The sequence below is a fragment of the Pleurodeles waltl genome, chromosome 11 (assembly GCF_031143425.1).
Source record: "Pleurodeles waltl isolate 20211129_DDA chromosome 11, aPleWal1.hap1.20221129, whole genome shotgun sequence".
NCBI lineage: Eukaryota > Metazoa > Chordata > Amphibia > Caudata > Salamandridae > Pleurodeles > Pleurodeles waltl.
In genome coordinates, this window is record NC_090450.1 from 492,319,568 (window position 1) to 492,344,993 (window position 25,426).

Genomic DNA, 25,426 nt, shown 5'->3' on the forward strand with positions numbered 1-25,426 from the left:
TAGCTTGTAACAATTCATGGATTCTCTTACCCTTTCTCACTGGTGAAGCAGAAGAGGTCAGGAAACGTCTCTGTGACCACAATTGGCCAAAGTCATGGACTTTTCCAAATCCATACTGACTGTCCGTATAGATGGCAACTTTAAGCTGCGCAGAAACATGGCACACTCTAGTAAGAGCTACCAAGTCTGCCACTTGTGCGGAATACATTCCTTGTAGCTAAGACACTTGCAGTATACCGGAAATAGTGCATACAGCATATCCTGCTCTTAATACTCCAGTGTTATCTCTTACGCAGGAGACAAAGACAATTTAGTCATTTTCTTCCAAGCGAGTATCTGTAATATCAGGCATTGGTTTTGTGCACCATTCAATTACTTCTAGACAGTAATGTTCAACTTCATCCATTTTGTCAATTTCAACATTTTATTTTGGAAGCAAGGTTGCTGGGTTAAGCACTGTACACCTTTTGATTGATACATTTGGGGACCCCAGGATGACCGTCTCATACCTGGTCAACCTGGCACTTGTGAGGTGTTGGGTTTTGGATTTAGTGAGTAAGACTTCAGTAGAGTGAGGGACCATGATCATTAAAGGTTGTCCCATCACAATATTCTTACTCTGAGTGAGGCTCTGTTCAATTGCTGCAACTGACCTCAGACAGCCTGATAAGGATGCTGCAGCTGAGTATAAAGGAGCTGAAAAATATGTTACGGGCGGTTTACACCGCCATGGACTTGAGTGAAGACAGACAAAGAACATGCATCACGCTCATGACAGAACAACACAAAAGGTTTTGTGTAATCAGGCGTACCCAAAGCTGGGGCTTGACACAGACACTCTCTCAATTCCGTGAAGGCCCTCAGACAGGGTTGGTCTAACACTAATGGATCAGTAACTTCTTTGTGAGTTAGCTTCTGCAATGGTTTTGAAATGACTGAAAAATTTGGAATCCATTGGGGGCAGTAGCTCACAATTGCTAAGAACATCCTAACGTCTCTCTGAGTGGTTGGGGGATTCAGCTGCAATATAGCTGCAACCCTTTCTCTGGATATTTTCTGAATCCCTTTCTCAATTAGGTGTCCTAAGTACTTGACTTCATTTTGGCAGTACTGCAGTTTAGCTGGGGACACTTTGGGGGTCATTACAACCCCGGCGGTCGGTGTTAAAGCGGCAGTAAGACTGCCAACAGGCCGGCGAAAAAAAAAATGGAATTACGACAGTGACGGAAACCGGCAACAAAGACAGCCACTTTAACACTCCGACCGCCACGGCGGTACAAACAAACAGCGCAGCGGTCACCGCCAACAGACAGACGGAGACAATGTACCGCCCACAGTATCACAACCTGCCAATCCGCCACCTTTTCCAGGGCAGATTCACCGCAAACAAAAACACGGCGGAAACAGGACTTCGAAAGGAAAACGCTCACCTCTGCACACCCCACGAGGAACCAGGACGCCATGGAACCAGAGCTCCACATTTTTCCAGCCTTTATCTTCTTGCTCCTCTACCAGGAGCACGAACGCCGGTGGCGAAGACCACGGTGAGTACTGCACCTATGACATGGGGGAGGGAAAAAACAGTGACACACACACACAACACGCAACACCCCCACCCCCACCCTCACCCACAGCAACACACACACTAATACAGCATGATACATTACAGTTACACCCCCCAAACCCCCCGGAAGAATGCAAAAACAAAAGGAAATGAGGTGAACGATTGTAATATATTAAAATTCTGTAGTCAAATAATATACATACACTATTTACAAATATATACACCAAGAATATTAGTCCAAGGTATTCCACCCTTAAAGTCCGTGGACCACTGGGCCCACACTGCATGGGCGAAGCCCACACAAGATACCCAAACATGACAGAGAGAACACTGCAGGGGCATCAGGTAGAAATAAAACAGGCACCTCAGGGGGAAGGGAAAGGGTGGGTACCTCAGCCGGTTGAGTGCACAACGTCAAATCCACGAGGGGGCCCCATGCCCACTGTTCAATCCTGGGGAGTGCAAAGCCACAGTCTCACAAGTCTCTACAGTGGGTGGGTTGGCCACTGCTATATCCTGGGGAGTGCAAAGCCACAGTCTTTCAAGTCTCTACAGTGGATGGTTTGCCCACTGTTCAATCCTGGGGAGTGCAAAGCCACAGTCTCTCAAGTCTCTACAGTGGGTGGTTTGCCCACTGTTCAATCCTGGGGAGTGCAAAGCCACAGTATCACAAGTCTCTACAGTGGGTGGTATGCCCACTGTTCAATCCTGGGGAGTGCAAAGCCACAGTCTCACAAATCTCTACAGTGGGTGGGTTGCCCACTGCTATATCCTGGGGAGTGCAAAGCCACAGTCTCTCAAGTGGATAACAGTCTCCACTGGTTCTGAAGGGTGCTTGGTGCCCAGAGTGCTTCATCCTGCCAAGGACAGAGGTAGTGGATGTAAATCTCCACTGGTTCTGGAGGGGGCTTGGTGCCCAGAGTGCTTCATCCTGCTTGTGGCAACCTCAGTAGCGTCAGTGCTTTTGGCGCTCATGGGCCTGCGGTGCTTGTGGCGGCGGTGTCCTTAGCAGCGGTGCTTGTGGCGGCGGTGTCTTTGGCAGTGGTGCTTGTGGCGGCGGTGTCCTTGTCAGCGGTGATTGTGGCGGCGGGGTCCTTGGCAGCGCTTCAGCTGCTGGCGGTCCTGTCTTGGGCAGCAGGGCTGCTGACGGTCGCATCCTGGGCAGCGGGGCTGCTGCTGGCGGTCCTGTCTGGGCCAGCGGGGCTGCTGCTGGCGGTCCTGTCTGGGCCAGCAGGGCTGCTGCTGACAGTCCTGTCTGGGCCAGCGGGGCTGCTGGCGGTCGCATCCTGGGCAGTGGGGCTGCTGCTGGCGGTCCTGTCTGGGCCAGCGGGGCTGATGCTCTCGTTCCTGTCTGGGCCAGCGTGGCTGTTGCTGGCGGTCGCCTCCTGGGCAGCAGGGCTGCTGCTGGCAATCCTGTCTGGGCCAGCGGGGCTGCTGCTGGCGGTCCTGTCTGGGCCAGCATGGCTGCTGCTGGCAGTCGCCTCCTGGGCAGCGGGGATGCTGCTGGCGGTCCTGTCTGGGCCAGCGGGGCTGCTGGCGGTCACCTCCTGGGCAGTGGGGCTGCTGCTGGCGGTCCTGTCTGGAGCAGCGGGGCTGATGCTGGCGGTCCTGTCTGGGCCAGCGGGGCTGCTGCTGGTGGTCGCCTCCTGTGCAGCGGGGCTGCTGCTGGCGGTCCTGTCTGGGCCAGCGGGGCTGATGCTGGCGGTCCTGTCTGGGCCAGCGGGACTGCTGCTGGCGGTCGCCTCCTGGGCAGCGGGGCTGCTGCTTGCGGTCCTGTCTGGGCCAGTGGGGCTGCTGAGGTCGATTCCTGGGCAGCGGGGCTGCTGCTGGTGGTCCTGTCCGGGGCAGCGGGCTGATGCTGGCAGTCCTGCCTGGGCCAGCGGGCTGCCACGGCGGTACAAACAAACAGCGCAGCGGTCACCGGCAACAGACAGACGGGAGACAATGTACCGCCCACAGTATCACAACCTGCCAATTCGCCACCTTTTCCAGTAGCGTCAGTGCTTTTGGCGCTCATGGGCCTGCGGTGCTTGTGGCGGTGGTGTCCTTGGCAGCGGTGATTGTGGCGGCGGCGTCCTTGGCAGCGCTTCAGCTGCTGGCGGTCCTGTCTTGGGCAGCGGGGCTGCTGGCGGTCGCCTCCTGGGCAGCGGGGCTGCTGCTGGCGGTCCTGTCTGGGCCAGCGGGGCTGCTGCGGGCGGTCCTGTCTGGGCCAGCAGGGCTGCTGCTGGCAGTCGCCTCCTGGGCAGCGGGGCTGCTGCTGGCGGTCCTGTCTGGGCCAGCGGGGCTGCTGAGGTCGCTTCCTGGGCAGGGGGGCTGCTGCTGGCGGTCCTGTCGGGGGCAGCGGGGCTGCTGCTGACAGTCCTGTCTGGGCCAGAGGGGCTGCTGGCGGTCGCCTCCTGGGCAGTGGGGCTGCTGCTGGCGGTCCTGTCTGGGGCAGCGGGGTGATGCTCTCGGTCCTGTCTGGGCCAGCGCGGCTGTTGCTGGCGGTCGCCTCCTGGGCAGCGGGGATGCTGCTGTCGGTCCTGTCTGGGCCAGCTGGGCTGCTGGCGGTCACCTCCTGGGCAGTGGGGCTGCTGCTGGCGGTCCTGTCTGGAGCAGCGGGGCTGATGCTGGCGGTCCTGTCTGGGCCAGCGGGGCTGCTGCTGGTGGTCGCCTCCTGTGCAGCGGGGCTGCTGCTGGCGGTCCTGTCTGGGCCAGCGGTGCTGATGCTGGCGGTCCTGTCTGGGCCAGCGGGACTGCTGCTGGTGGTCGCCTCCTGGGCAGCGGGGCTGCTGCTGGCGGTCCTGTCTGGGCCAGTGGGGCTGCTGAGGTCGCTTCCTGGGCAGCGGGGCTGCTGCTGGCGGTCCTGTCCGGGGCAGCGGGGCTGATGCTGGCAGTCCTGTCTGGGCCAGTGGGGCTGCCACGGCGGTACAAACAAACAGCGCAGCTGTCACCGCCAACAGACAGACGGGAGACAATGTACCGCCCACAGTATCACAACCTGCCAATCCGCCACCTTTTCCAGGGCAGATGCACTGCAAACAAAAACACGGCGGAAACAGGACTTCGAAGGGAAAACGTTCACCTCTGCACACCCCACGAGGAACCAGGACGCCATGGAACCAGAGCTCCACATTTTTCCAGCCTTTATCTTCTTGCTCCTCTACCAGGAGCATGAACGCCGGCGGCGAAGACCACGGTGAGTACTGCACCTATGACATGGGGGAGGGAAAAAACAGTGACACACACACACAACACGCAACACCCCCACCCCCACCCTCACCCACAGCAACACACACACTAATACAGCATGATACATTACAGTTACACCCCCCAATCCCCCCGGAAGAATGCAAAGACAAAAGGAAATGAGGTGAACGATTGTAATATATTAAAATTCAGTAGTCAAATAATATACATATACTATTTACAAATATATACACCAAGAATATTAGTCCAAGGTATTCCACCCTTAAAGTCCGTGGACCACTGGGCCCACACTGCATGGGCGAAGCCCACACAAGATACCCGAACATGACAGAGAGAACACTGCAGGGGCATCAGGTAGAAATAAAACAGGCACCTCAGGGGAAGGGAAAGGGTGGGCACCTCAGCCGGTTGAGTGCACAATGCCAAATCCACGACGGGGCCCCATGCCCACTGTTCAATCCTGGGGAGTGCAAAGCCACAGTCTCAAAAGTCTCTACAGTGGGTGGGTTGGCCACTGCTATATCCTGGGGAGTGCAAAGCCACAGTCTTTCAAGTCTCTACAGTGGGTGGTTTGCCCACTGTTCAATCCTGGGGAGTGCAAAGCCACAGTCTCTCAAGTCTCTACAGTGGGTGGTTTGCCCACTGTTCAATCCTGGGGAGTGCAAAGCCACAGTCTCACAAGTCTCTACAGTGGGTGGTATGCTCACTGTTCAATCCTGGGGAGCGCAAAGCCACAGTCTCACAAATCTCTATAGTGGGTGGGTTGCCCACTGCTATATCCTGGGGAGTGCAAAGCCACAGTCTCTCAAGTGGATAACAGTCTCCACTGGTTCTGAAGGGGGCTTGGTGCCCAGAGTGCTTCATCCTGCCAAGGACAGAGGTAGTGGATGTAAATCTCCACTGGTTCTGGAGGGGGCTTGGTGCCCAGAGTGCTTCATCCTGCTCGTGGCAGCCTCAGTAGCGTCAGTGCTTTTGGCGCTCATGGGCCTGCGGTGCTTGTGGCTGCGGTGTCCTTAGCAGCGGTGCTTGTGGTGGCGGTGTCTTTGGCAGCGGTGCTTGTGGCGGCGGTGTCCTTGGCAGCGGTGATTGTGGCGGCGGCGTCCTTGGCAGCGCTTCAGCTGCTGGCGGTCCTGTCTTGGGCAGCGGGGCTGCTGGCGGTCACCTCCTGGGCAGCAGGGCTGCTGCTGGCGGTCCTGTCTGGGCCAGCGGGGCTGCTGCTGGGGGTCCTGTCTGGGCCAGCAGGGCTGCTGCTGGCAGTCGCCTCCTGGGCAGCGGGGCTGCTGCTGGCGGTCCTGTCGGGGGCAACGGGGCTGCTGCTGACAGTCCTGTCTGGGCCAGCGGGGCTGCTGGCGATCGCCTCCTGGGCAGTGGGGCTGCTGCTGGCGGTCCTGTCTGGGGCAGCGGGCTGATGCTCTCGGTCCTGTCTGGGCCAACGCGGCTGTTGCTGGCGGTCGCCTCCTGGGCAGCGGGGCTGCTGCTGGCGGTGCTGTCTGGGCTAGCGGGGCTGCTGCTGGCGGTCCTGTCTGGGCCAGCGGGGCTGCTGCTGGTGGTCGCCTCCTGTGCAGCGGGGCTGCTGCTGGCGGTCCTGTCTGGGCCAGCGGGGCTTATGCTGGCGGTCCTGTCTGGGCCAGCGGGACTGCTGCTGGCTTCGCCTCCTGGGCAGCGGGGCTGCTGCTGGCGGTCCTGTCTGGGCCAGCGGGGCTGCTGAGGTCGCTTCCTGGGCAGCGGGGCTGCTGCTGGTGGTCCTGTCCGGGGCAGCGGGGCTGATGCTGGCAGTCCTGTCTGGGCCAGCGGGGCTGCCACGGCGGTACAAACAAACAGCGCAGCGGTCACCGCCAACAGACAGACGGGAGACAATGTACCGCCCACAGTATCACAACCTGCCAATCCGCCACCTTTTCCAGGGCAGATTCACCGCAAACAAAAACACGGCGGAAGCAGGACTTCAAAGGGAAAACGCTCACCTCTGCACACCCCACGAGGAACCAGGACGCCATGGAACCAGAGCTCCACATTTTTCCAGCCTTTATCTTCTTGCTCCTCTACCAGGAGCACGAACACCGGCGGCGAAGACCACGGTGAGTACTGCACCTATGACATGGGGGTGGGGGGAGGGAAAAAACAGTGACACACACACACAACACGCAACACCCCCACCCCCACCCTCACCCACAGCAACACACACACTAATACAGCATGATACATTACAGTTACGCCCCCCGATCCCCCAGTAAGAATGCAAAGACAAAAGGAAATTAGGTGAACCATTGTATTATATTAAAATTCAGTAGTCAAATAATATACATACACTATTTACAAATATATACACCAAGAATATTAGTCCAAGGTATTCCACCCTTAAAGTCCGTGGGCCACTGGGCCCACGCTGCATGGGCGAAGCCCACACAAGATACCCGAACATGACAGAGAGAACACTGCAGGGGCATCAGGTAGAAATAAAACAGGCACCTCAGGGGGAAGGGAAAGGGTGGGCACCTCAGCCGGTTGAGTGCACAACGCCAGATCAATGAGGGGGCCCCATGCCCACTGTTCAATCCTGGGGAGTGCAAAGCCACAGTCTCACAAGTCTCTACAGTGGGTGGGTTGGCCACTGCTATATCCTGGGGAGTGCAAAGCCACAATCTCTCAAGTCTCTACAGTGGGTGGTTTGCCCACTGTTCAATCCTGGGGAGTGCAAAGCCACAGTCTCACAAGTCTCTACAGTGGGTGGGTTGCCCACTGCTATATCTTGGGAAGTGCAAAGCCACAGTCTCTCAAGTGGATAACAGTCTCCCTTGGTTCTGAAGGGGGCTTGGTGCCCAGAGTGCTTCATCCTGCCAAGGACAGAGGTAGTGGATGTAAATCTCCACTGGTTCAGTCTGGGCCAGCGGGGCTGCTGCTGGTGGTCGCCTTCTGTGCAGGGGGGCTGCTGCTGGCGGTCCTGTCTGGGCCAGCGGGGCTGATGCTGGCGGTCCTGTCTGGGCCAGCGGGGCTGCTGCTGGCAGTCGCCTCCTGTGCAGCGGGGCTGCTGCTGGCGGTCCTGTCTGGGCCAGTGGGGCTGCTGAGGTCGCTTCCTGGGCAGAGGGGCTGCTGCTGGCGGTCCTGTATGGGGAAGCGGGGCTGATGCTGGCAGTCCTGTCTGGGCCAGCGGGGCTGCTGCTGGCGGTCCTGTCTGGGCCAGCGGGGCTGCTGCTGGCAGTCCTTTCTGGGCCAGCGGGGCTGCTGCTGGCGGTCGCCTCCTGGGCAGAGGGGCTGCTGCTGGCGGTCCTGTCTGGGCCAGCGGGGCTGCTGGCGGTCGCCTCCTGGGCAGCGGGGCTGCTGCTGGCGGTCCTGTCTGGGGCAGAGGGGCTGCTGCTGGCGGTCGCCTCCTGGCCAGCAGGATTGCTGCTGGCGGTCCTGTCTGGGGCAGCCGGGCTGCTGCTGGCCGGCTCCTCAGCAGCGGGGCTGATGGCGGTCTTCTCCGCCGTGCTGATCTTCCCAGACTTGCCGGGTTTCTTGTGCCCCTTCCCCACCTTGGAAGGTGTCGCAGCTGACTCCACACTCCCACCTGTACCCCTGGGAGCAGCTTTGGTGGTTGTTGTCTTCCCCCTCTCCCGTTGGGCACTGGCCAACTTTTGATGCTTGACAGGTGGGGGACTGTCCTTGTTGTGGCTCCTTGCCACACTGGCTGCCCTGCTGCCTGGTGCACTCCAGAATCCGGTGACTACTGGCACCACTGGTCCCGCTGATGTTGTGGCTGAGGTGCTAGGTTGGGACCTGGAGAGTTGGGCCCTAGGAGACTGACGGGGTGGGGGAGATGAGGGAAAGAGGTCAAGGGTGGACAGGAAAAGTTTCTTAGGAACACTGGGACGGGTAGCTGGAGGAGGTTTGGGAGTGGAGGAAGAGGTTGTGGTTGTAGGAGGTGTACGTTTGGTGACTTTGGGTGAAGGTGCATGCACTGCAGGCTGTCGTGAGGTGGATGGCTGTTGGGTTGGTGTGTGCCTGCGTTTGTGTACCTTGGGAGATGGCGTCACAGACACACTGGGAGAGGACACATGAGATGTGTGAATGGTAGTGGGGGTGGTGACTGCACGTGAGCGGGGTGTGGTGGTGGGTGTGCTGGTGATGGAAGTAGTGGCTGTAGATGTAGTGCATGCAGGTGTGAGTGGAGACGAGACTGGGAGGGAGGAGGGAGACGAGGAGGAGGGGGCACAGTGGAGGCAGTGGATGTTGCTATGTCTGCATGTGTGTGATGCTTGCGTGAGTGCCTGTGGGATGTGTGGTGCTTAAGTTTGCCTGAGCTTCCTTTGTTTGTTGAGGTGTGTGCATGCTGGTCTGATGGTGTGCTTGGGGTAGGCTGAGGTACAGGGGATTGGGTCTGGGTGGAGGAAGTTGGAGGGGGGATGCTACAGACAGGGACAATGGCTGCCATCAGTGCTGAGGCCAGAGTCTGAAAAGCTTGCTGAATGGCTGCCTGACCAGAATGAATGCCCTCCAGGAATGCATTGGTTTGTTGCAACTGCCTCTCTACACCCTGGATGGCATTCAAAATGGTAGACTGCCCAACAGTGAGGAACCTGAGGAGGTCAATGCCCCCCTCATCGAGGGCAGCAGGGGTGACTGGCGCAGGGGCTGAGGAGCCTGGGGCGATTGAGATGCCCACCCTCCTGGGTGAGCGGGCACGGGGCAAAGGCTGAGGGGCTGCTGGGAGGGCGGTGCTGGAGGGGGGGCGTGGCGGCTGTACCTCTCGTACCTGTAGATGCAGGGGGCACAGATGGGGCTGCCACCACAAGGGAGCTCCCATCAGAGGACGAGTCCGTATCACTGGTGTCAGCTCCTGTCCCCGCCATGGAGCTCCCCTCGCCCTCCGTCCCACTGGTGAAATTAGACTCCGTAGTGTCGCCCTCAAGGGCCATGTGGGATGCAGCTCCCTCCTGCTCCGGTGCCACTGCTCCTCCGCCTGATGATGCTAATGCACACATGTACAGGGAGACCACAAAAAGGGGCGGAAGACAGAAGAAAGACATGTTGAGTACATGCATTCCCGCTACCGTTGGCGGACACAACAGACACAGAAGCCCCCTGCACTATGCCGCGCACTTGGGGTCCACTATTCAATCCCTGGGACATGGCCTACAAGGCTATGGCCGATATCTGCACACATGGATGTCACAGGAGCCTGACTAAGTGTAGTTGGCTCTGTACCCAGGTGGGGTGGGGTGCCACAGGGTCTGCCTGAAAAAGGGGACTTAACTAGCACACTCGCCCTGGCCTAGGGAAACCCACAGCCCACCTCCCCCACCCAGACACCTCCACTGCACGCTGAATCAGCAGAATGAGAGTGTACTCACCCCCTTGTTGCTGCTGTGATGCCCTCAAGTGCCCATCCAACTCCGGGTACGCCACTGCCGGGATCCTGAACATCAGGGGGGTCATGGTGAGACGGGCACCCCTCCCACGTTGGGAGGCCATCCCCCGCTGGGCCTCCGCCATCTTCTTGCTCCAGTGGTGAATGTCCTCCCATCTATTCCGGCAGTGGGTGCTCCGTCTGTGATAGACCCCCAGGGTCCGGACGTCCTTGGCGATGGACGCCAAATATCCTTCTTCTGGTGGGCGCTGACCTACAGGATTTGTACAGGGGAAAAAGAGAAGTTATTACCAACTGCACCGTCACAGTCATTGGCCCGCATCCCTATCCTTGCCATGTGGCACATGCACTCACCGTCGTTTCATGCACGCATCATTCTCCCCCCCCTATCTTTCATCCACACCACTTCACACAGGCATTGCCCATACGGCATGCTCACAGTGTACTTACCTGTTTGTCTGGAGGACCGTAGAGTAGTATGTACTGGGGAGGACCCCATCCACGAGTTTCTCCAACTCCTCCGTGCGGAAGGCAGGGGCCCCATTCCCCAGACGCACGAGCCATTGTCTCTTCCAGACTGAGGTCACAGCAGCACTTGCAGTGTAGGTCCTCTCCTGTCGAAGATCAGGTATCGAGTGATTGAACAGATAGAAAATGGCAGTCATGTCCACGGCGGTGCGTACCGTCTTGCCGGCGTACATCGTCATTGGCTCATGGGACCCATAGGGTCCAATGTTAACCAATGCAGAATTGCGCTGCGGTCTTTGACCGCCTACCGCGACGGTGTACAACGCCAGTGCAGTTACCTCACATCCCATTGTCCCACTTTACAGGTCAGGCAGCTGCCATTTCAGTGGCCCACATGGCTTTATTTTTAACTGCGTCACACATACCTAGGCCTTGCCTCAACACTCATACTGGCAAAATTCGGGTTATGAATGGTTTTCTGAGTAAGCTGTGTTTACGTACCTCTGAGTTGGTTCACTCTGTGCTCGCTGTTGTCCTTCATAGGCACCGTCCGCTGGGACATGTGAGGAGATGTCGGCATCCTCCGGTGTACAGACCGCTGGTGGACCTGTCGACAATGGAGGAAAGCCATGTAATCATCACCTACAGGCTTGATCGTGCCACAATCCTGGAACTGTGTGCCCAGTTGGAGCCAGACCTGATGTCAGCTATCCGCCATCCCACAGGAATCCCCCCTCAAGTGCAGGTGCTGTCAGTACTCCATTTCCTTGCAAGTGGGTCTTTTCAAACTACAGTGGCCATAGCATCAGGATGTCCCAGCCTATGTTTTCCAACGTGTTGTCCAGAGTGTTGTCTGCTCTGCTGAAACACATGCAGAGCTACATCGTGTTCCCTCAGGTGGAGGATTTGCCTACAGTGAAAGGTGACTTCTATGTCCTGGGACATATCCCCAATATCATAGGTGCCATTGATGGGACACATGTGGCCTTGGTCCTCCCCCGCAGGAGTGAACAGGTGTACAGAAACCGGAAGAATTACCATTCGATGAATGTGCAGATGGTGTGTTTAGCAGACCAGTACATCTCCCATGTTAATGCCAAATTCCCTGGCTCAGTGCATGTCGCTTACACCCTGCGGAATAGCAGCATCCCTTATGTGATGGGGCACCTCCAGAAGCAACGTGTGTGGCTATTAGGTGAGCACCTGGAACCAAATCAGTGTGAATAGTTGTCTGGGTCTGGGGATATCCCTACAGGTTAGTGTGTGTCTAACAGTTGTCCCTCGCCATTTGCAGGTGACTCTGGCTACATCAACCTCTCATGGCTACTGACCCCAGTGAGGAATCCCAGGACAAGGGCAGAGGAACGCTACAATGAGGCACATGGGCAAACTAGGAGGATTATAGAGCGGACCTTCAGCCTTCTGAAGGCCAGGTTCCGGTGCCTCCATATGACAGGTGGTTCCTTATTCTACTCACCAAAGAAGGTGTGCCAGATCATCGTGGCCTGATATATGCTTCACAACTTAGCTTTGCGACAACAGGTGCCTTTTCTGCAGGAGGACGGTCCAGATGGAGGTGTTGTGGCAGCTGTGGAGCCTGTGGACAGAGAAGACGAGGAAACAGAAGAAGAGGACATCGACAACAGGAACTCTGTGATCCTGCAATACTTCCAGTGAGACACAGGTAAGAAGACAAACCTGCCTACTATATGTACTTTAACACTAGTACCTCTCTACTGTCTGTCCTTTTCACCCAGTGTATGGTCACTGAGTTGTCACTTTCCCTTACGATTTCACAGATGTGGGTCCCACTGTGTGACATCTGCTTTGTTTCCTCATGGACTAGAGCTGTGTGACATAGGTATGTTGACATTACAATTCAAAGAGCATTTTGTCACTGTCTTAGCATCGTTCTCTGTCTTTGTCCTGGATCTCAGGGACTGTTTGCGGGGTGGTTTTCCCTCTGCAGGGGGTGGGGTGCTGGTATGGTGGTCCTGTGGCGGTGCCTCCTGTCCACTAGCGCCAGCGGAGGTGGTGGGCAGTTCATCGTCCAGGCTAGTGTCAGGGGCCCCTTGTGCCACAGTGTCCCTCCTGGTGTTGAGGACTTCCTTCAGCACCCCTACGATGCTGCCCAGGGTGGAATTGATGGATCTGAGTTCCTCCCTGAAGCCCAAATACTGTTCCTCCTGCAGCCGCTGGGTCTCCTAAAACTTGGCCAGTACCGTTGCCATCGTCTCCTGGGAATGATGGTACGCTCTCATGATGTTGGAGAGGGACTCGTGGAGAGTGGGTTCCCTGGGCCTGTCCTCCCCCTGTCGCACAGCAGTCCTCCCAGTTCCCCTGTTTCCCTGGGTCTCTGTCCCCTGAACGGTATGCCCAATGCCACTGCCCCCAGGTCCCTGTTGTTGTTGGGGTGGTGGGTTAGCCTGGGTTCCATGTAGTGGTGGATACACTGCTGATTGACGTGTCCTGGGGACAGAGGTATGGGCCCGCTGGGTGGGTGCTGTGCTGGTGTTTCCAGAGGGGGCAAGCTCTGTAGTGGCCTGTGCCAGTGTGGGGGGAACCGACTGTCCCGAGGTCCCAGATGGGCCGGGCTGGTCGTCTAGATCCAGTTGGACAGAGCTGCTGTCATCACTGTGGGACTCTTCTGTTGGTGGTGTGGACATGTGTGGACCCTCCTGTGCGGTGACATTGGGTAGGGCTCCTGCAGGGGTGTAAAAGCATGATTATTGCATCTGGGTGTACCATGGTGTGCAATGGGTGGGTGGCCGTGTATCCCAGTGCTTGCATTCCTGTGTTGGACCTTGTGTGATGATGGTTTAAGGGGGTGTATGGGTATGTGCAGTGGGCATGCATTGGTGATGGGTGTCCATGCTTTGTTGTTGCATTGAGGGCTTGGTGTTGGGATGTGTGGTTTGTGATATTGGGACATTTGTGAGGAGTAGGAGTGATGGGGTGAGGGCGAGGGTGGGGGTATGTGATGGCATGCAGGTAGGGTGGGGGATATAGTAGTTAAGGTTTGACTAACCAGAATCCATTCCTCCAGCTACTCCTTCGAGGCCCTCAGGATGCAGAATAGCCAAGACTTGCTCCTCCCGTGTTGTTAGTTGTGGGGGAGGAGGTGGGGGTCCGCCGCCAGTCCTCTGAACCGCAAGGTGGTGTCTTGAGACCACGGAACGCACCTTCCCCCATAGGTCGTTCCACCTCTTCCTGATGTCATCCCTATTTCTTGGGTGCTGTCCCACTGCGTTGACCCTGTCCACTATTCTTCGCCATAGCTCCATCTTCCTAGCTATGGAGGTGTGCTGCACCTGTGATCCGAATAGCTGTGGCTCTACCCAGATGATTTCCTCCACCATGACCCTGAGCTCCTCCTCAGAGAACCTGGGGTGTCTTTGCCATGCCATGGGGTGGTGTGGGTGATGTGTGGGGTGGTGTGTGTTGTGATATGTGGGGTGATATTTAGTGGTGTGTTGTGTGAGGTGCGTGGATGTTATGTGGGTGATGGTATTGTGTGCCTGTGGATGCTTGGTTGTAGATTGTAGTGTCTCTCTCTGGCCTTCTGTCGCAGTTGTGGTATTAGTGGTTTGTGGGTGATGTGGGTGTGTGTTTTATAGTGGTGTGAGTGTGCGGGAGTGGTGTGTGTATGTGTATCAGGTGTGTGTATTTTGAATTGTCCAATGTGGTAGTGTTTTGTATATGTGTGTATTTTGAGTGCGGCTGTGTGTACCGCCACTGGAATACCGCGGTTGAAAGACCGCCGCGTGGATTAGTGGGTCGTGATAGTGTGGGCGTGTTAGAAATGGGGTCTTTGGTTGGCAGTCAGGTTACCCCCTGTCCAAGCAAGGACCCTCACTCTAGTCAGGGTAAGTCACACACAATCCAAATTATCCTGTGCCCACCCTCTGGTAGCTTGGCACCGAGCAGTCAGGCTTAACTTAGAAGGCAATGTGTAAAGTATTTGTGCAATAACTCATACAATAGCACAATATAGCACCACAAAAATACACCACACAGTGTTTAGAAAAATATATAATATTTATCTCGGTATTTTGTAGGTCAAAACGATGAAAGATGCAATATGAATTTGTAAAGATATCACTAAAAAGTGTTATGAAGTGTCTTAAGTCTTTAAAAAGTAAACAAAGTCTCTTTCAAGCACAAAGTACCTGGTTTGGAGTGGAAAATCTCCGCAGAGGGCCGCAGAGGAGGAGATGCGTGGAAAAATGGTGTGTGCGTCGGTTACGCCCCTTCACACACGGACTTGCGTTGTTATTTTTCATTCGGTGAAGACGTGCGTTGTTTTCCGGCACGCGAACCGTCTCCTTTTGTGGGTCGCTGGATTACCAGATGTCCCAGGGTCTGTGCGTGGATTCCTAGGCTTGGTATCCGGCTGCGCGTTGTTCCGGTGGGCTGTGCGTGGAATTTTCTTCCTCACGGCAGGCGTTGCGTCGATTTCCTCTTTGGAAGTCAGCCGGCGTTGTCCAGGCGGGGCGGTGTGTCGAAGTTCCGGTCGCTCCACAGGCGTCACGTCGAGCGGCGTTTTTCCGGATCGCGTGCAGTGAATTTTTCACTGCGGAGCAAGATTTGCGGCAAATGTTTCGCCGCACAAGGAGTCCAGTTGAAAAAGAGAAGTCTTTTTGGTCCTGAGACTTTAGGGAACAGGAGGCAAGCTCTATCCAAGCCCTTGGAGAGCACTTTTTTAGCAAGACAAGAGTTCAGCCAGGCAGCAGGCCAACAGCAAGGCAGCAGTCCTTTGTAGAAAGCAGTCAGGTGAGTCCTTTGAGCAGCCAGGCAGTTCTTCTTGGCAGGATGCAGGTTCTGGTTCAGGTTTCTTCTCCAGCAAGTGTCTGAGGTGGTAGGGCAGAGGCCCTGTTTTATACTAAAATGTGCCTTTGATGTGGGGGAGACTTCAAAGAGTGGCTAATAAGTGCACCAGGTCCCCTTTCAGTTCAATCCTGTCTGCCAGGGTCCCAGTAGAGGGTGCGGCAGTCCTTTGTGTGAAGGCAGGCCCTCCACCCTCCCAGCCCAGGAAGCCCCATTCAAAATGCAGATGTATGCAAGTGAGGCTGAGTACCCTGTGTTTGGGGTGTATCTGAGTGAATGCACAGGGAGCTGTCAACTAAACCTAGCCAGACGTGGATTGTAAGGCACAGAAAGATTTAAGTGCAGAGAAATGCTCACTTTATAAAAGTGGAATTTCTAAAATAGTAATATTAAATCAAACTTCACCAGTCAGCAGGATTTTGTATTACTATTCTGGCCATACTAAATATGATCTTCCTACTCCTTTCAGATCAGCAGCTACCACTTCAACAATGTACGAGGGCAGCCCCAATGGTAGCCTATGAAGGGAGCAGGCCTCACAGTAGTGTAAAAACGAATTTAGGAGTTTTACACTACCAGGACATATAAACTACACAGGTACATGTCCTGCCTTTTACCCACACAGCACCCTGCTCTAGGGGTTACCTAGGGCACACATTAGGGGTGACTTATATGTAGAAAAAGGGGAGTTTTAGGCTTGGAAAGTACTTTTAAATGCCAAGTCGAAGTGGCAGTGAAACTGCACACACAGGCCTTGCAATGGCAGGCCTGAGACAAGGTTAAGGGGCTACTTAAGTAGGTGGCACAACCAGTGCTGCAGGCCCACTAGTAGCATTTAATCTACAGGCCCTAGGCACATATAGTGCACTCTACTAGGGTCTTACAAGTAAATCAAATAGCCAATCATGGATAAACCAATCAACAGCACAATTTACACAGAAAGCATATGCACTTTAGCACTGGTTAGCAGTGGTAAAGTGCCCAGAGTTTAAAAGCCAACAACAGCAGGTCAGAAAAAATAGGAGGAAGGAGGCAAAAAGTTTGGGGATGACCCTGTAAAAAGGCCAGGTCCAACAGGGCGTATTTCTGTTGGCGTGACAGTGGAGGTTTTGTTATCGCCAGTTTATCACTGACCTTTGGTGTGGCGGACTTGTGTGGGTGTCTCAATTTTGGCGGATTCCGAGCTGTGGGTCATAATGACTGTGGCAGAATTCCGCTGCCGCGGCGGTGTGTTGGCAGTCTTTTGCACAGTGGTAAGCTGCTTTTAGCACCAATGTTGTAATGAGGGCCTTTATGTACGTTCTTCCCTAGGGGATTCCGCAAGACAACAGTATTGTACTTGCATGCTCTTTTTGTTTGGGATGCAATTAACAAATCATCCATGTACTGTACCAATGTCGATGGGTAAGGTATTTCCAGTGGCTCTAAATTCATTTTCAAGATCTGGTTGAAAAAGGAAGGTGATTCTGTAAACCCTTGAGGAATTCTACACCAACAGTAGACTCAATTTAGGAATTTAAAATAGAAGAGAAATTGACTATACTTGTGAAGAGATACAGAAAAGAATGCTTGTGATAGGTCCACTACAGTGAACCATTCAGCATCGCATGGGATCTGAAACATAATCACTGTGGGGTTGGGCTCCACCAGGCAACACTTAATCACAATGTCCTTTACTTTTCTTAAATCTTAAACAATTCGAAATTTCCCACATGGTTTGCGCAATCTCATTAGTAGTGAATAACATGGGCTGCTTAACACTTCCTTCAAAATACCTTGTTCTACAAATTCTGCAATTATTGGTGGCAGACCTTCAATCGTCTCTTGTGTCATGTGGTACTGAGGAATCTGGAGAAAAACTGCAATTGGCTTGACTGTAACCTTAACTGGCTCAACTCCTTTTATCAGCCCAATATATTTTCCTGTAAGATCCCACACTTTTACCTTGACTGTCCTGTGTAAATCAGAAGATCTCTCACAGTGAAAACTGGGAAGAAGCTAATCAAAGGGTATTCCTCATTCACTGCGTCACAATCCGTTTCTGTGATTAAATCATCTTCATCATCGCTGTTTGTCTGAATTTCAATCCCATCATTTGTGGAAGTGATTGAGCATCTTGTTTTGCACAACAAATCTCTTCCCAGTAACGATACCGGACTCGAGTCACAAATGCTAGCGCGTCTGTTCCTTAGTAAGTAAACTTACAAGGGGACGCAAATAGGCCGATGAACCTTTTGGATCGCATGGAGTATCCCAGCCATGTGGTGACCAGTGACATCAATAATCAATGTAATTAACCAATAACCACTAAAAGAATCATTAAGCATTAGACAATATATCAACAATTCATGAATAACCATAACTCAATTATATGTTTTAACAATTTTTATTTCCTTATTAGTTACAATTCTAAACCATCGGATTATTTCAAACTTTACTCAGTTATCTCATAGTAATCCATTAGTGACCACCAATAACATAATCTAATCAGAACTTGAAAAAACATATGCTCTAATGCTTCAGCATAAGCTAACAAAGATAAATATATCACCTTTAAAAGCAGAGTTCAGCAATCAGTTTGTCAATCGTTTATCACTGTCAACGTCACCCAAAGAAACCTAACCTAACCCAGATTAGCATTAGCAGGTGGGACATGAATTTAGAAAACATCTACCTAAAAGAAAAACTATTTAAACAGCGCAGTTGGTACCTAGAAAGAAAGGCACAAAAAGTTAACAGTAACATTGTCATAGCTACCTATCCACGGAATGGATCAGCAACAAAGTCACTCTTCGTCTTCAGATCATCAATCGATCAGCAATTCATCAGGCTCTCAAGAGCATGAGCCCAATGACAGATTTTCGAATCACGTCTTCTGGCATCAGAATTCCACCCCTCACAACTGAAGTTTTTACCCTTTGTCATGACATTTTATTAAGGTTTTCCAGTCCATCCCCCTAATTCCTAATTGGTCAGTCAATCACCAGTTATTACTCTACCCAATAATATTAATTTTGCAAATCATGAAATTCTAATATTACGCCGTTCTCAGTTCGTTGATTGGTTCACTGTACGATGTCCTCATCATCCGTCTCATCAGGTATCGAAAATGTTGTATCTTCTTCTCCAGTCAGTGCTTCAATTTTTCTAGTCCTGGGAAAGTACATTGAGTCTGTCTTAGACCAAAATTGTTACATGTCTAGTTCCACCATCTACTGTCCGTTGGTACACTGTAGAAAATTCTAGCTAAGCAGATTTTATTAACATACGCGGTTCATGGTCAGTTCAACGCACCAGCTTCTCTGCAGTGCGCTAGAAATTCAGCTTCTGCATGAGGCCTGGTAAATAGGCCACAACTTCGGCTAAGTTAACACTACAATATAATGCAAAACATGGGTTATATATCTTAATATGACATACTACTACATTATTGTTACACATTTTCATTATTTCAAAAAAAATTTTTATCATTTTAGTACAAGTTTGTATAAGTTGACTGTCACTCTCTGTGGGCACATTTTCAAATGTGCACAATAATTTCTCTACGTTTAGTTTTCCTGTTAATCAAAACAATAAACATTCATTAATAATTTCTAATTAGCATATCTGCTTCAACACAAACTACAAATTTGTGCAACCCTTTAAAGATGCCAATTTTAACTGGGACTGGTTCTGTAATTGGGTTAGTCAAATATTGGTTGGCAACTCCTACAATCTGGACTGTTTTCCCTGAAAGAGGCAGGTTTGGAACTTATGCGGTTCCTACCATAGATCGTGAAGCTCCTGTGTCAACCAAGAATGAGACTTTGTGACCCATCACCCTTCCTTTGACATAAGGACCTTTCTGATCTATCTCTAGTGATGCAGCCAACACGCATTCTTCCTGATCTGAACTATCACTCACTCATTCATCGTTTATTCCACTTCACTGTGTTGGGGAAATTGGTGTACCGTGTTGTTATTCTGGTCAAAACTTTGACCTCTGACCGGCTGAGGAAGAATCACTAGCTGCTGCTCCATTGGGGCCTGAGGTATTTTAATTTGCTGTCTAGGTACCATTGGAACTTGAGGTTGCATCTGTTGCATCTGGGGTATCTGTAATTGTGGAAACTGCACCTGCTGCATTGGCTGGAAACCTTGCAAATGATTCACATTATTTTGAAAATTTGGATTATGACCTCTCATTCTTGGCCCTCTCATATTTTGGAAAAAATTGATATCACTCATTTGCTGAACAGCACCTGCCTGACCTCCCATTGGGCTCTCCCGTTTCCAATGCCCTAGGCTTCCGCAGGCGTGACACAGCAAAATTCTCTTCATTCCTTGCACCTCACCTTGCATTTCTACCGTGTTCAATTCAGGACCAAGATTCACACTTCCCATTCTTCCACGACCTCTACCTCTGGCTTGATTTTGAAACAGTGCATTTCCCTGTTGTTGGTGTTGTGGAAAACGTCCCTGTAGTCCTGTTTGTGCCACTTTCTCTGCTTCAACTCAATCTCATCACTACAGTAGTGTGCATAAGCAACACCTCATCAATCGGCTTTGCTTGCCAACAAATCAAATGGCTCTTGATCATCTGACTAATTTCTTTCTGAGACATCTGTCTCAGTCCTTCAAAAAATCTTAACACAAAATTAAACATGTCTTTCTGCTCAATTGTTTCTGCACCACTGTAATGTTTGAATGCCTGTAACAATCTCTTATAGTATGCATGTATGAATTATTTTGCTGCCTAGGCCGTCCTATCTATTCGCTGCCAGTCAATGTTCTTGGGCGAAATCCTTGTTTTCAAAAATTCGATCACCTTATAGTAATATTTCATTACATAAGGAGATAGTGCATCAGTTGGTGGATCTCTCTCTGGCTCTTTTGTTGCCTAATCTACACTCCTCTTGCATTCCACCCATAGGTCTGCTGGGACTACTATCTCTAATAGGGTGTTTAGGTCTTCCCATAGGCATTTTGCAAGCTTTACAAACCTATCTGTCTGTTGGTACCATTCTACAGGCTTCTCTCTCAATCTGGGGTAGTCATTTGTAAATGACAGGATGCCACTTCTGCTCGGAGGAACATGGACAAAATTCCCTCTGGGAATTTCTCTCATTGGTAGAATTTTTACTGGGTCCTCAGCCATCAGCATATTTGCAATTAGATTTGCAGAATCCCTTTTCCTTTTATCTCTTTTCTTCACCCATCTGCCTTTCCACTTATCTAATGCTTCCCATGTTTGAATGCTTTGAAGCAATTCTCTAAGGTGCGTTTTCATTCCTGGAACTCCCATGCATTCAAATTTGTTTGCGTCAAATTCTAACCTGGAACTCCTCTTCAAATGTTTAGGCCCGTATTTATACTCCGTTTGCGCCGAATTTGCGTCGTTTTTTTCGACGCAAATTCGGCGCAAAACTAACGCCATATTTATACTTTGGCGTTAGACGCGTCTAGCGCCAAAGTATGAAGAAAGAGCGTCATTTTTTAGCGTGAACGCCTTCCTTGCGTTAATGAGATGCAAGGAAGGCGTTCCCGTCTAAAAAAATGACGGCGACGCAAATGCGTCGTATTTATACTCCCGGGCAAAAATCACGCCCGGGAGGTGGCGGGTCAAAAAAAAACGCATTTGCGCCTGAATTTAACGCCTGGGTCAGGGTAGGCGTTAAGGGACCTGTGGGCTCAGAATGAGCCCACAGGTGCCCTCCCCTGCCCCCAGGGACCCCCCTGCCACCCCTGCCCACCCCAGGAGGACACCCAAGGATGGAGGGACCCATCCCAGTGAAGTACAGGTAAGTTCAGGTAAGTATAATTTTTTTTTTTTTTTGTATTTTTTTTGTGGCATAGGGGGGCCTTATTTGTGCCCCCCTACATGCCACTATGCCCAATGACCATGCCCAGGGGACACAAGTCCCCTGGGCATGGCCATTGGGCAAGGGGGCATGACTCCTGTCTTTACTAAGACAGGAGTCATGAAATGGCGTCTGGGCGTCGAAAAAATGGCGCAAATCGGGTTAAGACGATTTTTTAGCGTCAACCTGACTTGCGCCATTTTAAGACGCCCTAACGTAATTTTTTCCCCACGCCGGCGCTGCCTGGTCTACGTGGTTTTTTTCCACGCACACCAGGCAGCGCCGGTCTGATTGCGCCGTCTAACGCCATTCCATAAATACGGCGCCCGCATGGCGCTTCAGAATGGCGTTAGACGGCGCAAAATATTTTGACGCTAAACTGCGTTAGCGCAGTTTAGCGTCAAAAAGTATAAATATGGGCCTTAGTTTTCTCAATATCTATGTCATATTTATCTGATATATCTGCCAATTTTCGATGTACCATTCCTGCTCTGTTTACAATTAGTGAGCACATGTAACGCAGCTCATCTTCTGTGTATGATTCAAGTCTGTTTATCCCCATCGTTCCGTCAATCAATTCTTCTGCTTCCAACCTCAGTCTAGTTTAATTTATGTCATTCCCTCCGCTGGAGTTGCCTTGTGAGCTACTCAGCTTTTCCAACCATTCTGTTAATTGTTGGGCTGTCAAACCGTGTAATGAAATGTTTTTGGGCTTCGCACTTGGCAACTGCTGTAAGGTTAGGTTTGGGGTCTCTGGTGACACTAAGCTCAGATTAAGACCTATGTGTGACCTTCCATCATTATTTGGAGGGGTCCTGTAAGGACTTAAATCTATTAACGGACCTGCTCCATCAAGTGTCGATCTCATGGGGGTTATCATTATTGCAGTCTCTTCAAGCCTTTCTCCCGATATGCTCTGGTTCATGGCTCTCTGTCCACCAGTCTGACTGTTTCCCTGTGCAAACAACGGTATGACTATACCTATGGTAACTGGCATTGACACAGCTTCTGGCCTTGGTCTGACATTTGAGTGTCCTGGGTGCATTATTCCTGTACTCTGATTAATCAGTGCAGACATCTTGGTCTGTGATCCTGTTATAGGGGTGTATCTTGGAATCGTCTGTGACTGTATCAAGGGCATTAAATTCGGTGTTGACTCTATCTGAATCACTGTTGGTTTTGGATAAACTTGTCCAGTCGGCACTACTAGGTTTGTTGCAGTATCTATAATAGTTACATCTGGATACATTCTGGGAATGTTTGTCTGTGGATTTTGAATTGCTGAATTAGTTGGTCCAATAGGACTACCCTGTATCGGACTCAGCCTGTCCAACTGGTGTTTGAGCTGCAGGGTCTAAACAAGTGTTTGAGCCTTATTCATGAGCTGCATATGGTGGAGGATGATTTCTCAATAACTGTAAAATTAACTCATCATCATCTGAGTCTTTGGTGAGAGTCAAAGACTTTATAGACTCTGCCGATCTCTGCTGTTTGTCCTCAGAAGGATATGAATCCTTCTTTCTTGTACTTTTTCGTAGCTTTGTTTCTTGTGTAATTGCAGGAAACAACTTAATTCCCTGTAAAGTCCCTGTTCTCCAAAAGTTCTAATCACTATCCCATATAGCCTCCGCTAGTGACTTTTCAGCGTTTCTCAATCCTTCTCTCAAATTGTAACTACTGTTGTTGTCTAGATACTATTTCCTAAATTGCTAACGGTTTGAACTGTGCCTGGTCTTGGAGGGGGTTTCAAATCATACAATACCCTCCTCATATTGTCTACGATCCTTAGATTAAATGTTCCATGGATAGGAAACGTTAGGCTCCCATCTTTTTCTGTCCCTTTGCACCACTTTTTAACCAAAGGCATGGTGCAGCACCCTGCTCTTCAAGAACAACTTTTGCGGGTGTAACTTCCCCTATTCTCGCTGGAATATACAAATCTCCCTTTAGGGCACTCTTCAGAGCTTTGAAAATGTTAATCTCTGTAAATTTATGCAACTTTCAATCAAATTAGGAAGTGACTTTTAATCCCAAAATCCTTTTTGCCGACCTTCTCAACCAATGACGCTTCACGGTTGTCCACCAATCCGTGTGTGACCGTTCTCACTAGCCAACCTCTCCCAGCACAGCTCCAATGACGTCACACTCACATGTACAGCGGCTGACAAAGTCTTTCGGCTTGCCCTCCTCAACACAGATTTGCACCAAACTAATGCAAAATTATTGTGGGCACTAAACAAAATCAAAATACAAATTTGTCCATTTACTACAGGTAGGATAACACAATTGTTTCAGAAACATTACAGATTTTTCACTGACGGCATTTCGCTATAGCAGCTACTCTTTTTTCTCAGTTTCCCTGATTCGCAAGCAGAATTCGACCCCCAAAAATGTTACTCTCAACTGATCAGTGGGTCTGTCCTGATGCACATAGCACTCACCAGATCTCAGTCGAAAAACCTTTCACTCACTTTGACACGCACTCTCGAGTTTGTCAACCACACAGATTGACCTACTAAACAAACAAATTACAACAAAACCCAAGTGTCTCATACAGTTATTCAATACTCCAGAGTCTTAGATCTTGCAGGGTCCCGATACCAACAACCACATGGTCAATTTTTGAGCACAAAGCGCCACACACATGTGAAGTTCGACGACTTCCCTATTATCACACTTCGGAGTACGCAAACTCCTTCAACAACTTCATTTGGAGTATGCAAACTCCCTAAACCCTCACAAACATCACAATTCACCTGCAATTTAGCTTAAGCTTGTGCAAGTGCAAACCTGGTCCATTCACACTGTCACTAGATTGCCGAGAACATCCTCAAAAAAGCATTGGCAAGCTCCAAGGTTCTGGGAAGGTCATTCTAAGTTTTTAGGGACACATTTTCTCTCCACTTTGTATCATCAAATCTGAAAATCTTAACCAAATCTGCGAATCGATTTGACCTCTCATCTTTTCCAGACTTTATGGTGATCCCTTAAGGAGACAAGCCATGTATTGGACTGAAGGATGTGCTCTTAAAGAGACAAACCATCCTACTCTGCCACCCTTTTTGTGAGGGTGTCTGACCCTATTTAGTTTCTTATCTCTAATTTATATGGGGGCACATTAAAGTTTCGCATGGACTTCTTGACTGCATTTAAGAAGTTCACACCCTAAGCCCATTACATCATAATTATCATCAAACAAACAGTAAAACCCTTTGGAGTCAGTAACTTATTACACACCATGACCCATTTGATCATGAATAACCACACATTTAGTATAAGTTAGAACGTTTATTTCCCTAGATTAACAATGCTAATATCATGTTAATTAGTCACTAAACCACATGGTATACATATCAAAACAACACTTGTTGACCACATCTGCTGAAGTACCTCAATTTGATTAAAGCATTAATAACTTATCCCTCTAAACCCAGAGTACAAATCAACAATAAAAGTAACTGCACAATGGAAATAACATACATTTGAATTTCAGCAATTGAGTAACATCAATGGCAGATTAATTTGATGGAAGAAACCTTACTATCCCCAGATTAGAATTAGCACATTTGGGTTTCACGCAAAATGTTTTAGTCAACATGAATTAGGAAAATATCTAACTATGACTCTGTCAAAAGCAGCAGTTAGTACCTAGAAACAAAAGACAAATTTGCAACAAGAAAATTAGCATTGGATGTACCTCTCCTCATGGATCAGCAAGCTGCAATTACCTTTGTCAGTGGAACATCAGTTCGATCAGCACAAGCAACAGGATAGTGAAGGGGGAAATGGTTCAGAATTGGGGACTCTAAGCTCTCCAAACCAATAGAAAACAATGTCTAAGGAATGAGCATTCAGCATCAGAGGTTTTAAGCAAATACATTTTAAGATCAAAATTCTCTAAATAAGAGAATCAAAGGCGAATACACCTCATCAATAGTGTAGGAAATCGAGAATGAGACATATTGAGTTCACACCTCTCGGTGCGGTCAGGTTAAGTTAAAATCGTCCCACATTGTCATTGGTCAAAGAATCGTACCTTAGCCATTAGACCAATAAAATAAATTAGTAATGTGAATCTAAGATATAACTAAACAGTCTTTCACACGTTGATGATTGGCTCCTCTTCTCCTGCGCACATCATCTGACTCGTCAGGAAACATTTTAGTATCAATCCGTTCTTCAGTCAGTGCA